Source organism: Hyaena hyaena, unplaced genomic scaffold (genome assembly GCF_003009895.1).
Source record: "Hyaena hyaena isolate Hyena2069 unplaced genomic scaffold, ASM300989v1 scaffold_36, whole genome shotgun sequence".
Taxonomy (NCBI): Eukaryota; Metazoa; Chordata; class Mammalia; order Carnivora; family Hyaenidae; genus Hyaena; species Hyaena hyaena.
The window spans coordinates 1,167,009-1,180,383 of NW_024080668.1; positions in this window are offsets into that span (position 1 = coordinate 1,167,009).

Sequence of the window (13,375 nt, forward strand, 5' to 3'; positions counted from 1 at the left end):
GCCTGGCTTCTGCTGTTTCCAGAAGTGTTCTTTTGTACCTTACTCTGTAGTGGGCTGTTATAAAGAGATAACACATGTTTTCTTTTTTCTTTGGCGAATAACAGAAACAACCACAACAGAAAACAAACAGAGAATGGATGTGCAGCAATGCCATCTATTAAAACATGGTTAATATTGAAACAGTGCCTCTAGTCCTCGCTGCATGGATCTGCACCACCTGGAGGCAGTGACGTGTGTGCTTGCTGTCCTGTGCGTGTTTGGGGGTGAGATTGGTGGGGATATTGGGCAGTTTGGATGACAGGATATGCAAATTTCAAGAGAAGTTAAACCTCATGACAACTCGGCAGATAAAAATATTTGAAGCTTGTTTAGTTAAAAATGTGTGCCTGCATCTGAGATGCAGTGAGAGAAAGGCTCTTTCTCCTTTCTCATTCTGGCTTACCTACCTTCACTGGATACATGAAAAAAAAATATTGAGAGAAAAACACAGTGAGAGAGAAGAAGATCAGTATTTTTGTTCACTCTCCTGTTGCCAGACAAGGTCATGTACGTTAGAAGTGGAGTCCACCTATGCTTATTTAGCACCCTGTTTCCCTTGGATTGATCATAGAAAGGGCCAGAAGCATACTCCAATCTTAATTATATGCAGTGGCATCCCTTCTTGGAAATCAATTCTTTGACAACTATTGAAATGTTTGGATAAGATATGAATGAGAATGTTCTACAAAAAGCTCAAGCAAAAGAGTTCTTATTACCCTCAGCATGTAAGGCCGGTGCCCATAAGTGCATCATTCTCTCAAGTAACCAGTAATTCTAGATTTTCTGTCGTGGTTCCAGGCTGATGTGCTCTCATCTATAGAAAAGATTACCTCTGAGGTTTTAGGTCATCTGTTAAATTACCCAAGCTTAGTCTGCATCTTTTATACAAATAATTTAATAAGCTTAATTTTAATTTCTCATTAGATAGTCACTCAAGTCCTTTCCTGAAGCACAGCGGATCACCACCGAAGCATGCCATTTGCTGTGATATTAGGACGACCAGGTATATTCTTTGGATACAGCATATTAGACAACGAACCAGATCCTCTCCAGTGCCTTAGTCACTTCCAGTAATAGGTAAAGGGAGTGCATTAACTCCCTCAGGCCACTAGGGAATCCTTGAGTGCATCAGAGCTCTATGTGGTACATCAGAATGACTAAGGCACTGTGAAGAAGAAAGTCCATTAATTTTTGTAGCTCCCTGTCATCCAGCTGTAGCTCTTAATACCTTATTACAGAATGACTTTTGGACTTGAAATTTGAGTTGAATCAGGGACTCAGAAGGGAGTTTCCTCATTTCCAATAAGCTCTACTAAGTGCATGGATATTACTTTCTCCCCCTTATTTGGTGCACTTTTTACAGTGAATAATTTCCCATTTTATTAAAGCAATAAGATGTTCTGTTGTGAGTACTGGATGGTGATTCCATTTCCTTGGTGCTGAAGCTACTCGTACATTCTTGCCTTATGAATCACAGTGTATTCAAGGCATGCAATAATAATCCCCCCTCCAAGGAGCAGCCTGTAACTCGAGGGGGTAATTAGGAAATTGTCCTGTATAATTTTTCCCCAGAGTAGTAGAGGAAGCAAGAGAAATGAGAAAATTATGTATACTGTTTAAAAAATATCTTGATACCTCTAAACATGGGCACACATCCATAATGTATTCTTACTGTGCACCTTTAAATACGTATGCCTTTCTCCATTAACTGACTATGGTTTAATATTTTTAATAGTGCTCTTTATAAGGATCATGTGGTTTGTGAGTCAGATTTCATGCTGAGTTTAATATTCTCAGAATTCAAAGCTTCTGGTGGTGTCACTTAAGATTTTTATGATAGTGAATTACATGAAATTCTAGTAGCACCAGTCCCACACCAAATTATTGCAATAAGCACATATCCAAGCAATTTGCTCAGACCCTGTTCAGAGCATTGCATCTTATTGAGCTCAAATGACAGTCTCAGGAGTTTGGGATGCTACCAACAGGGCATTTTGGATTTCATGTATATGAAACGAAAGGCAATCTGGAAACAGCTAAATTTATTTTAAGTATTTTTTATTCACTGCTGTCCCGTCAAATGAATTGCTTCAAATCCCTATAGCTACAGCCCAACTTCTGCACTTGCTCTTCGGTATTAATAAGGTGGCATGCTTGATTCTTACTGTTTTTAAAAATGAGACAATTGGAGAGAGAATACCATTGTGTCAGCTGTATGGGACTCTGAATCTTAAAGATGTAGATGAATATAATCTTCTTTAGAATTTATATACACCCATAGATATGTATTTATATATGCATACATTTTGTACAAATTTACAATGGACTTTTTGTATTCTCTTTTCTGTCATTACAAGAATGAGATGGAGACCAAATAGTTGTTCCATCCTCTTGCCCAGAGAGGATACTGAGAAGTCAGGTATATGCATGTACTTATTTCTCTGGGATTAAATCTGGATGACTTTCTCTTTATTTAATGAAAGGGGAGAGTCTTGGTTGGCTCTGGGAATTGGTAATTAGATAAGCTTCCTTTCCTAGTTAGTGACTCAAATGTAGCAATGATAATGAACTTGTGACCATATCTATGTGGTCTAAATATCTAGATGGAAAGCAAAAATATCTAGAAGAGCTTTAGGGCTATCTGGACCACAAACCTGACTGTGGCTAGATTTTTTTTTTAATTAGCCTGTATGTTGTGTGGAGATACAACTTATATCTGCATATCTAATGGTAAAGTGAAAATATGACCATTATCTGTTTAGTTTGATATGTAGTTTTTGAAAAATATGGGTAAATTAGCTTTAAAAAAACACTTTGGCATCTGACTTTTCCACCATTTCTATCTATATGGATTGACTTAATTAGATAATGGTTAAAATTCCATTTTTTTCCATTGTGTAGACATATGCTTTAAATGCTTTTCTGTGGGTGATAGTTGAACAATTACTAGCTGATATTATGTGGAAGTTATAGGTTAAATTAGAATCAGAAATTTTAATCTGGTCAGGCTCCTCAGGTCCATTCCCCTGTGAATCTGGACTTGGAATCTGAATTTGAAAAACTTCTTAATCTTGGCCACCCTTTTTTGGGATTAGTACTCATGGCTCATCGATGTTTTCATTCACATTAGAATGAACTGCTCCATCTGTAGAGGGGTATTTAATCATTGAATTGAACATCAATCTGATTCTGATTTGGTTTCTGATTTACTTGATATCATTTGAGAAACAGCTTTGATGACTTGACATCAGTACTTATTAATGTCACCAACCTAGTAATACACTTGGTGCCATGTAGGAATGCTTAGCTCTGAATAAGAGTTTAATTAACTTTAATTGGGGACAGTGTCTTATCAAGGTAGTTCTACCTTTTTTGAAGCAGGGACACTTGTAACTTCATTGGGTTGTTTGTACAGGGAGATTAACAACAACAGGAATGACAAGAGCAACAGAAAAACTGATTTTTCAACTCAGATATATACAATAGACAGAATAAAAACAAATATTAGAATTCATGGAAAATTTGTTTTGCTTTTCTATCAATAAAAGAGTTTTCTTGTTAATTGGCATTTTGGATACTATTTCCTTATTACTTTATAATATACTGAGATTATAAAATTACTCATTCTTTTGCCCTCAGATGCTCAAAGAAATTAGTTTTCAATTATTACTCATCTGACCTTCTTCACAAACCAACCACATCAAAAAATGAGAAGTTTATAAATTTTAGTATAACCCAATAAACTGAGTCCAGTTCACTAATTTAGCAATCCTTTTTGGAAGATGTTCAAGCTTTCTTGGTCATACACTTCATCTTTCAGATTTCCTCTTTTCCCAACTGCACTTCTCTACTATAATCAGGTATGTGGAGGAGTGCCTGGGTGGCTCAGTCGGTTAAGTGTCTGACTTCGGCTCAGGTCATGATCTAACGGTTCGTGGGTTCAAGCCCCGCAACTGGCTCTTTGCTGACAGCCAGCTTAGAGCCTGGAGCCTGTTTCAGATTCTGTATCTCCCTCTCTCTCTGACCCTCCCCTGCTCACACTGTCTGTCTGTCTCTCTGTCTCCCTCTGTCTCTCTCTTAGAAATAAATAAAAGATTAAAAAATTTAATCAGGTATGTGGAGAAAGGATATGATTGACACGATTTTGTGGCGGTTAGGGAAATGGGGAGCCTCAGATTCATAGACATTCCCTGGGTCCCAGCTGAGTTCTGACGGAAAGTATTCGAGTAGGGCTGCTCTCCAGGTTGAGGTGCTTTTGTGCCGACGTTGACTACTGCAGTCCTAGACGCAGTCTCGTGTCCTCTTCCATGGGAGTTGGTCTGTCCTGCACCTTGATGTCCCTGGGTCTGGCAGGGCTCTCACAGCTGGTCCTCTTCTTGTAGGTGTAGGAACTTCAGGGTGTCCTGCACACCACTAGCCTACTGTGGAGTGGCATGAGTTCTAGCCCAGGATTAGTCTCCTACCACTGACACCTCCATTCATCTAGTCTTGTTTCATGTCAGACGGTGCCACAAAATACGTTTTCATTCTAGGGGGAGAGGCTGCCCTTAAGCCCTAATCCTTGGGTTTCTCCAAAACTATTTACATGTTTGTGAAGCACCACCCCCTTCTTTTTAACTCTTAACTGTGTGTGGAGAAGAGAAGCATGAAAGCCTTAACAGCTGCCTGCCTCACTCTTTTATTCTGTCTCATATGTTTTTTTTTCCTCAGAATTGCCCCAGACTGCAAGAAGCAGATTTTTCTCTTAATGCTCCCCTTGTATCTACCTGAGATTCCTTCTATCATAGGTGGTATCCTACCTCTCCACTGGGCCTGTCACTTTCCAGACTTTACCGTTATGAATAACCCTTAATGGCATTTAGGGAATAGTAGACAGGAAGAAGCTTATTGACAAGGGATCCCAAATTGGGAGATATTTGAAACATATATTGCTACCATAGTAAACCTTTGTATTTGTGAAAAGACATTAATTTATGATTAAGGTCTTCCTCTCCCTTTTCCCAAGAAGGTGAGAGCTTGATTATTCTAATACATTTATTTCTTTGTGTACTTCTACCCAATCCCTCCAAGGTTAGCTTGGAAATCTGGGTATGGATTGAATCTTTTGCCTAGTATCACTATTTGGTCTCCAAGAAGGCACAGCCTCTTCCCAATACTGGTCCATTACTTGACCCTACACCCACCCCTAGGAGTTGCAGATAGCATGTTGGAAATGTCTTCCTTGAGCTAGAAAAAACTTCTAGTGGATATTGACTTCTTGAGTGGAGATGAGTATCTTTCTTTACCAAAAGACACCAGGAAAGATGGATTGGTCCAAATCTAATCTCTAATCATGGTCTGCTTTATTCCCAGGAAGTCGATATTTTTTTAAATCTCAGTGTTTTGGCTCAAGAGAGGGGATGAGTATTTACTGAGCTTAGTTTCACAGGACTAATAATGGACCTACTCACTGACTCCTGGGATCTTCCTGGGTCAACTTAATTAATTAAATACTAGCTGGGTATTCTCTAGTTGTTCAAGTCCAGTCTCTTTTCCCAAAAATACCTCTCTTAATCTGTCCCAGTCTTGAATTGATGCTGATAGTATTGGACATTCCTCTGAAAAGTTGCTTCCACCTCTCAACACTTTACAGACCAGGAAGGGCCTCCGGTGATCACTCTTCTTCACCTTTCTTTTCTGCTTTATGCAGACCATTCTCTATCTGCATATGCAAATCTTCTCTCTCCCTGGGTCATGCCTCTGACTTACGATTTTTAATTTTAGCCTAGAGATATATAGTCACTCTATGATACAAAAATTTGTTTCACATAGATTTTTAAAAGTCCTGAGACACACCCTGAAATGCACTGTGATGGTGAAAATACCTTTCCTCTACAAATGTACAAAACAAATGTGGCTCTACTCAGTCTTCCTGTGATTCAGCCTATCTTTCTCACAGGGACCTCAAGAGGTAGCCCTTTTTAAAAAAATTCATGTTCTCAAATTTTCTCTTCTTCTCTCTTCCTTTGTGGCTGAAGAGCAAGGTTCCTCAGATCTGTGTGGTCTTAAACAGATCCTTTCTGGTTTGGGTTAGAGAGTGGCCAGTCTGTTTCCTGGGTAGCACCCACCACTGGAACCTATGATCCTGCTTTTCTCAGAGAGTCTCCTCAAACCTGAGTCTACAGTGGCTTTGTGGTGCCAAATGCAAGATTTTACTGTTTTTACTGTGTTTGTATCTTTGGGCTCCCTCAGCTGGGACAAATGAGTATCTCTGAGTCCCATGAGGCCATGGGTCATAAGAAGACTTCTTGTTGCCTGCTGTCACCACCACTGTCACAGTGTCACTGCCTTTCTATAGGAGAGAGAAGAGTACTGTAGCTCTCTCTAGTAATGCCTCCCTAGTTACAGCCAGGGAGACTCCAAAGCCCTTCCTGGCCCCAAAGTGTGCAGACTCTCTGATCCTATCAGAATGTTGATCACTGGATGTCTCTCTTTCGCTGTTTATTCCTGAATCAAGGGCAATCAAAGGGTTTGGGGACCAATAGCCTTGAAATCCACCCTCCTCTCAGTCAACATTTGACTCCCTTCTTCCCCCCACCCCCAAACTACACAGAACAGTAAGGGATAGACTTTTATCTATATGGTCCCTTTTATGGTCCTTTGGTAAAGCCACTCAAGAAGTGGTAGATTTGGGCTGTTGTACTTTCTCAATGTAGCAGCCGGTGCCCTGACTCCATCCATACAGGTCAGTCTTAAATGGAGTATATGCTGTGGAAGAGGGATTGACCTGCTAATAAATGGGCCTACATTAAGAAGTGCTTAGGAAGTACGTTGTTAGTAACACTTATTTACACACAGGCAGTTATTTCGAGTTGAATGGCTAGAATTGGGTGATATCAGAAAGACCCCATCTCCCCCTTCAACTTAGCAGTGTGTGAAATCCCTAAATTAAGAGCCTAGTCCCAGGAGGGTTTATTTTGTGGGCCCCAGTCAAGTTTTTATGAGAGAGGCAATAAGCATCACCCCTTTCTAGCAATCCTGCCATAGAAAGGAGAAGTGTAGACCCTAGGTCCCAAAGGTACATACGTCATCAGAGAAGAACGAAGAAAGAAGAAGCTAGAAGACACATTCTTCTGTCTTTGCCCTTGTGGGCTACACCTACTTCCTTCTGTCACAGTGTGTCTGATGGGGAAATGTACATACGATGATGCTTATGCCCAGTGTGTGACAATGTGGGCTTCGTGTGACAGGTATATTTGCAGAGTCCACCCAGGTCAGTCCTTTTCTTAAATCCATAGTTGGCTTCATTTTCCTGCTTCAGTCACACTGCCCTGTTTCTGACAGTTGTCAGCCTGTAGACCTCACCATTTGACCACCTGCCTATAGCTTTTCCTGGCTTGGACACCGACTAGAGATCATTGACTTTATTTTTTTTAATATGCTTGATGAGATGACCCCTTTGAACCTTTCACCTCTAACATGTGAAAGTTCATTCAGTCAGCAAATAGTCATTGACAGCCAGCTCTATGCCAGGCACCATTTTTGGTGCCAGAGATACAGGAGTACAGGTGAATGTCTTGCCCTCATGGGAGTTTTGTTTTATTTTGTTTGGGAGAGAAACAGTAAACAAAACACATGAGTATTACAGAGTGTGTTATAGGGAGTAAAGTGCTATAGAGACAATAATGCGGTAAAGGGGGATAAAGGATGTGCCAGGAGAGAATGCTAGATTTTAAATAGGGTGCTCAGAGAAAGTCCCCCTGAGAACGTGATATTTGGGCAAAGACTTAAAGGAGCCATGCAAACATATGAGTTAACTGATGAAAGACTGGTTGGCTTTAAGGATTTGTAAAACCCCTTTCACCCAAGCCCCTAATGTTGTAAGTAAGCAAATAGGGTTCATGGGAGGCAGAAAGCAGGAAACCAATGCTTCCTGGACAGTATGTCACCTGACACTCCTGAAGTAGGGGACAGGGGTAAAATCTATAACCTTGAGGAGCTTATAGTCCGATTAAACAATAACTTTCAATTCAGTTCCATCGTGGTAATAAATACTTGCAAAAATGACTTTGGGCACACAAAGTAAGTAGCAATGGTCTGTGTGGTGGGGTTAGGAAAGGTTTCCCAGAAGAACATACTTTAGGTGGGTTTTAAAGCATGAGTAGGAGTTAACCAAGAAGAGGAAGAGCAATCTAGGCAGAAAGAAAAGCATCTGAAAGCACAGAGGGAAGAGTGTTATGCATATTTGGAGAATGTCACACTGGGAGTGACATAAAAGAAGTCTGAAAAGTAGAAGGAAGCCAGATTCTTAAAAGCCCTTCAAGAGTGGCTCTTCAGAAGATGCCTTTCTGTTGTCAGTGGGGAGTCAGTGGGGAGTTTGGAATGTAGAGTAGAATTATACTTTGGGATTTTTAACATACTACCTTGGCACCATCAGCATGCAGAATAGATGCAATGGTGGTTACAGAACTGGATGGAGAGACCCCCAGATAGAACACAGCTGCAGCAATCTTGCAGGGAACAATGAGGGTGTGAACCGGGGGGGGGGGGGGGGGGAGGATGAAGAATAATGGTATATTCCAGAGCACGTTAGATTATGGGGTTGATGGAGCTGCTGATGAATAGATTCCTGTAGATTCCTGGTGTGAGGGAGAGGAAGGAAAGGAGGGAGGAAACAGCAGGGACCAGATGGATGCCTTGCTATTTTGTTGGTTAGGGCAGCCCTTGCCTGAATGCTGGTTAGCTGTCATAGGGACAAAGTTAATCATTTATAATGAGCATTCAAATGGAGGTCTGAGCTTGGCTGTGTGTAGCCTCAGTGGGTTTGTCCCCAGGCCATGTTCAGACTGTGGTGAAGCCCAGCTCTGTGGAGCAGTCTGCAATTTGGCATATGAGCTTCAAGAAATAGCACTGTCACTATCATGTAATTCCTGGATGACTACTCATCGTCTGTCAAGTTGGAGGAGCCCTCCGTATGTCTGGAACTGTGTGTGTTCTGACATTAGCTTCTAAGGCATTTGTTGCAATTCTGAGACGTTGCCTGCCGAGAATCTTGAAGTTCTACAGGATCTACGATAAACCCTGCTTGGCGCTCTTAGAAAGGAGAAATAATCCACTTTGACACCATTGGCAGGGACAAGAATCAATAGGCTACTGAGAAGCAATCCTAGGGTGTGGGTGAGTTTGTTGAAAAACCTATACAACTAGAAGTATGCAGAAGGGCCTGAGTTCACATCATGACTCTCTCATTTGGTAATCATGAGACTTTGGAGAAATTCTGTAACTTTCCATACTTCAGTTTTATGAAGGTTTGTTGTGTGGATTACATGAAAAAATATATGCAAAGGTCTACCAATAGTGAGCACCGAGTGCATGGTAGTTCCTGTTTTTGCTTCCTATGAGGATTAGGTGCCACAGGAGAGCACAGTTTTCTGGTGGATGATTAGTAGTGAACTCACGTTCTTGTGCTCCAACACCACATTCTAATCTCTAGCAAAGTGCCTGGCATTGAGTAGTTATTCAGTATAAATGTTGTTGAATCAACAAGTGTATGAATCAGTTAAAATTCTATGGACACATGCCCAATGAAGTACTTTGACATTCCTATAGAATCTAGCCAGAATCATACAGGAGAAAAGCAAAAATTCACAGGATATTTCTGACAGTCACCAATTTCACTTGACTCCTGGCTGGCAAGAAACATGATATCATTGGGATCTTTGGCATTTTCAGTGATCTATATCTTCAATGAGATGTTTGGCAGTTGTAATGCTTCTCCACCACAGTCTCTCTCTACTCCATGCTTGTGTGAATAGCTCAGCAAAGCTTGTTTTTATGACCTGAGCCTTAATACTTCTCATGACTGGTGTAGGAAGAGTGAATCAACCATATAGCAACTGGGGGCAAAAGAACATTTGTTGAAGGAAAAGAATGAGGTAAGCAGTCAGTCGCCTGGCGTTTTTCAGTGTCCATCAATTCTGCACTGAGAGAGATGCTAAAGAAGAAGGTAGGATCCAGTCCTCTCAAAGAGATTATGGGTCAGTTAGGGAGACAAGACTTACAGAATGAAATAATATAAGCAAAACCAAGTTGAATGAACAGAAACTGATCATTTGTTATATAATCTTCTTTCACTCTCATGTTCCAAAAGAGAGCCAGAGGATTCCACTCCTGTGTAGACAGAGAAATCTGGATCTGACATCACGATTTGGAGTTGAGGCAAAGAGAGGCTTAGGCTCTTGGACTAGAAAACATGTCACTGTCCCTCAGTGTTATGAAGACTACAGGCCCTTGGCAGAATTGCCACAATCCATCATCCCTTTTTTTAATCCTTTCACCTGCTCCAGGATGCCCCTACGCTCTCTGAACTGCCCAGTGTCCCACTCTGTGCCCTACTTTCACTTGAAAGTCTGTCCTTTTTTTGAGTTGCTGGGCCTGATGCTGACACGTGGAGGGGAGTGTTTCCCACACCAACTAACAAGCATTCTCTGACACCAGCTGGGTGTCCTCCAGTTCAACTCAATTCTGACACTGTCTGGAGAAAACATCTGACCTCATAGGTACAAGGCTCTGTTCCACAAGACTGTCGCCAGCCCCACTTCAGATGCCAGTGGCACGCCCACGTTGTTATCTTTGCTTCTGACGTACTAGCTACAAATCAGTAGTTCCCGAGACATACTTCTCAGGTTTAATATGCAAGAGCAGTTCATAGTACTTTGGGAAACATTTCACTTACTAGACTATCACTTGATTATTAAAGGATACAACTTAGGGAGAGCCAGCCAGACTGAAGAAATGCACAGGGCAAGGTATGAGGAAAAGGGGTGAACTTCCCCGCCCTCTCCAGGTGCAGTCTCCTCACATCTGCATGGGTTCACCAACCCGGAAGTTCTCTGAACCCCATCCATTTGGGGTTTCATGAAGGCTTTCATCATGCCTATATGGCATGATTCATTAAATCATTGATTGCTGGGATTGATTCCACTTCCAACCCTTCTTCTCCCCACCAGGTAGAACTGGTTGGCTCCGGAGGTGCCTGAGTGTCTCAGTCACTTGAGCATCTGACTCTTGATTTTGGCTCAGTAATGATCCCAGGGTTTCTGGTATCAAACCCCTACACCAGGGTCTGTGCTGAGCATGGAGCCTAAGATTTTCTCTCTCTCACACTCTGACTTCCTCCCCTGCTTATGAGAGCTCTCTGTCTACAATTTCAAAAAGAAAAAAAATGGTTGACTCCCCTGGCAACTAGCCGCCATCCTTAGGTGCTTTCTCAAAGTCACTTCATTAATGTAACAAGAGACAGCTTGATCACTCTTTACACTTTAGGAAATTTCAAGGGTTTTGGGAGCTGTGAGCCAGGAACCATGAATCAAGACTGAATATATACAAGAAATATATTTTAGTCATCTGAATGGCCAGATATATATCTTTCTAATAAATATTGTTCTTCCCAAGCTCACACTTTCTTTTTAGGATCATTGTCTTTCTCTGACAATTCAATATGAAAGTGTGTTCCTCACATAATGTTATCTGACTTTTCCTTCTCTGAACCCTACTCATGGCAATATTGAGCATGTGTGTTTGGTGTTAATCAATAATGGCTATGAATAATTTAAGAAAAATTCTCATTTTCACAGAAACCTGTAGGCCCTAGGTAGGAGGGCATATTTCAAGGTTGGACTTTGGGCCTAGGACGTTGGCCTCAGGGCCCTTAAGATCTGATCAAGAGAGTAACCACCTACTCAACTCAGCCCTCAGCAGGCAGAACCCAGGACAGATGAAGATCTACATAGGCCTCTGGCCTCAGAACAAAACAAAAATGTAGCTTCCTAATCTATCCTCATATGTGATTTAACATAAAAATAATGCAAAACCGTAAAATAAGGAAGTCCATTAGCAAAGGTCTGTTTTTTTTTTTCCCCTGTGACAACTATGTCAGTGCTTTGCTCAGATGCGTTTTTACTTTTCCACACTCAGTCTGCCTGATGGAAAATCCAGCACCAAGCAGACCTAGTGGAGGAAGTTAGCAGCCTAGTGTTACCTGCACGAAGTCTCATATTGCGGATCATGATCGAGGAACTGTCTGTGGAAAATTCATCAGCCAGGCCTCTGCCCCTGCTGGGCTCGATCCCAGGCAGAGAGGTCTTTGGCCTCGCATCTGTGTGGCTCCTCCACTGCAGAGGAGAGACACGGGCAGGGCTGACCCTGATTTCTATTCTTGCCCCTGGGTTTGAGCATCAGTTGGGCTTGGAACATGAGTGTGCCCACTCCTGCAGCCTCTAATCAGTCAGCTCTTTGCTGCTTTGGATGCCAGAACTACTTCAGGATTTAGTCCAGGGATGTCAGTCGTCACTGTCTCAGGCTTCTTTGGGTCACTCCATTTGTGGGCCCCGAGTAGAGTCTGCCCAGGCTTTGTTCCCTTTCTCTGAATGCAGAAGAAAAACAAGACCTAAGTGAAAGTCGGACGCTTAACCGACTAAGCCACCCAGGCGCCGCGTCGGGCTCTGTGCTGACTGCCAGCTCAGAGCCTGGAGCCTGTTTCAGAGTCTGTGTCTCCCTCTCTCTCTGACCCTCCCCTGCTCACGCTGTCTCTCTCTCTCTCTTCTAGAAATAAATAAAACATTAAAAAAAATTAAAAAAAAAAAAGAAAAACAAGCCAGGGGCAAAAAAAAAAAAAAAAAAGAAAAAAAAGAAAAAAAAACCCTACAGGAATAGCCAACAGAGCATCATTGACCTTTGTTCTTTTTTCTTGTGGAAAAGTAACAACTTCATTTAAAGGAGGGGACACTTTAGCACCACTTAGGAACTATCCTATCCAGATTCAAAGTGGGTGCTTTGTTTCTGCCTCTTTTGTATTTAACCAAGATAATCACAGTTAACCTTCACAGAAAACTTTTTGGGGGTAGTTATTATTTGAACTTTATAGATGAAAACCTGAGGTTCAGAGATATTAAGTAATTTCCCCAAGATCACCCTGCTAGTAAGTGATGAGTCTGGATTTTAATTAAGGTTTGCCTATTCCAAAGCCCCTCACGTTTCTTTTCCATGCTGTGGCTTTTCTTATCAATTTCAAATGATTGTTTCTGTGACACTCACTTCAATAACAAAGGATATAAGGAAACAAAACTATATATACAAAAGCACACCTGGAGGTGCGGCACAAGAGCCCATTTATATCAGAATCTGAAGGAGTGTGTGTGTAGAAGGGAGGAGCTTATCAAGCCTGTGAATCTACAGATGACCTGGGCCTGATACAATACTTATTGAATCTCAACCTCTGGAAATACAGTTTGGGACAGTGCATCTTTAGAGAAGTCCCCAAGTGATGGCTAATGCCAGCTGAAGTTATACATTCTAG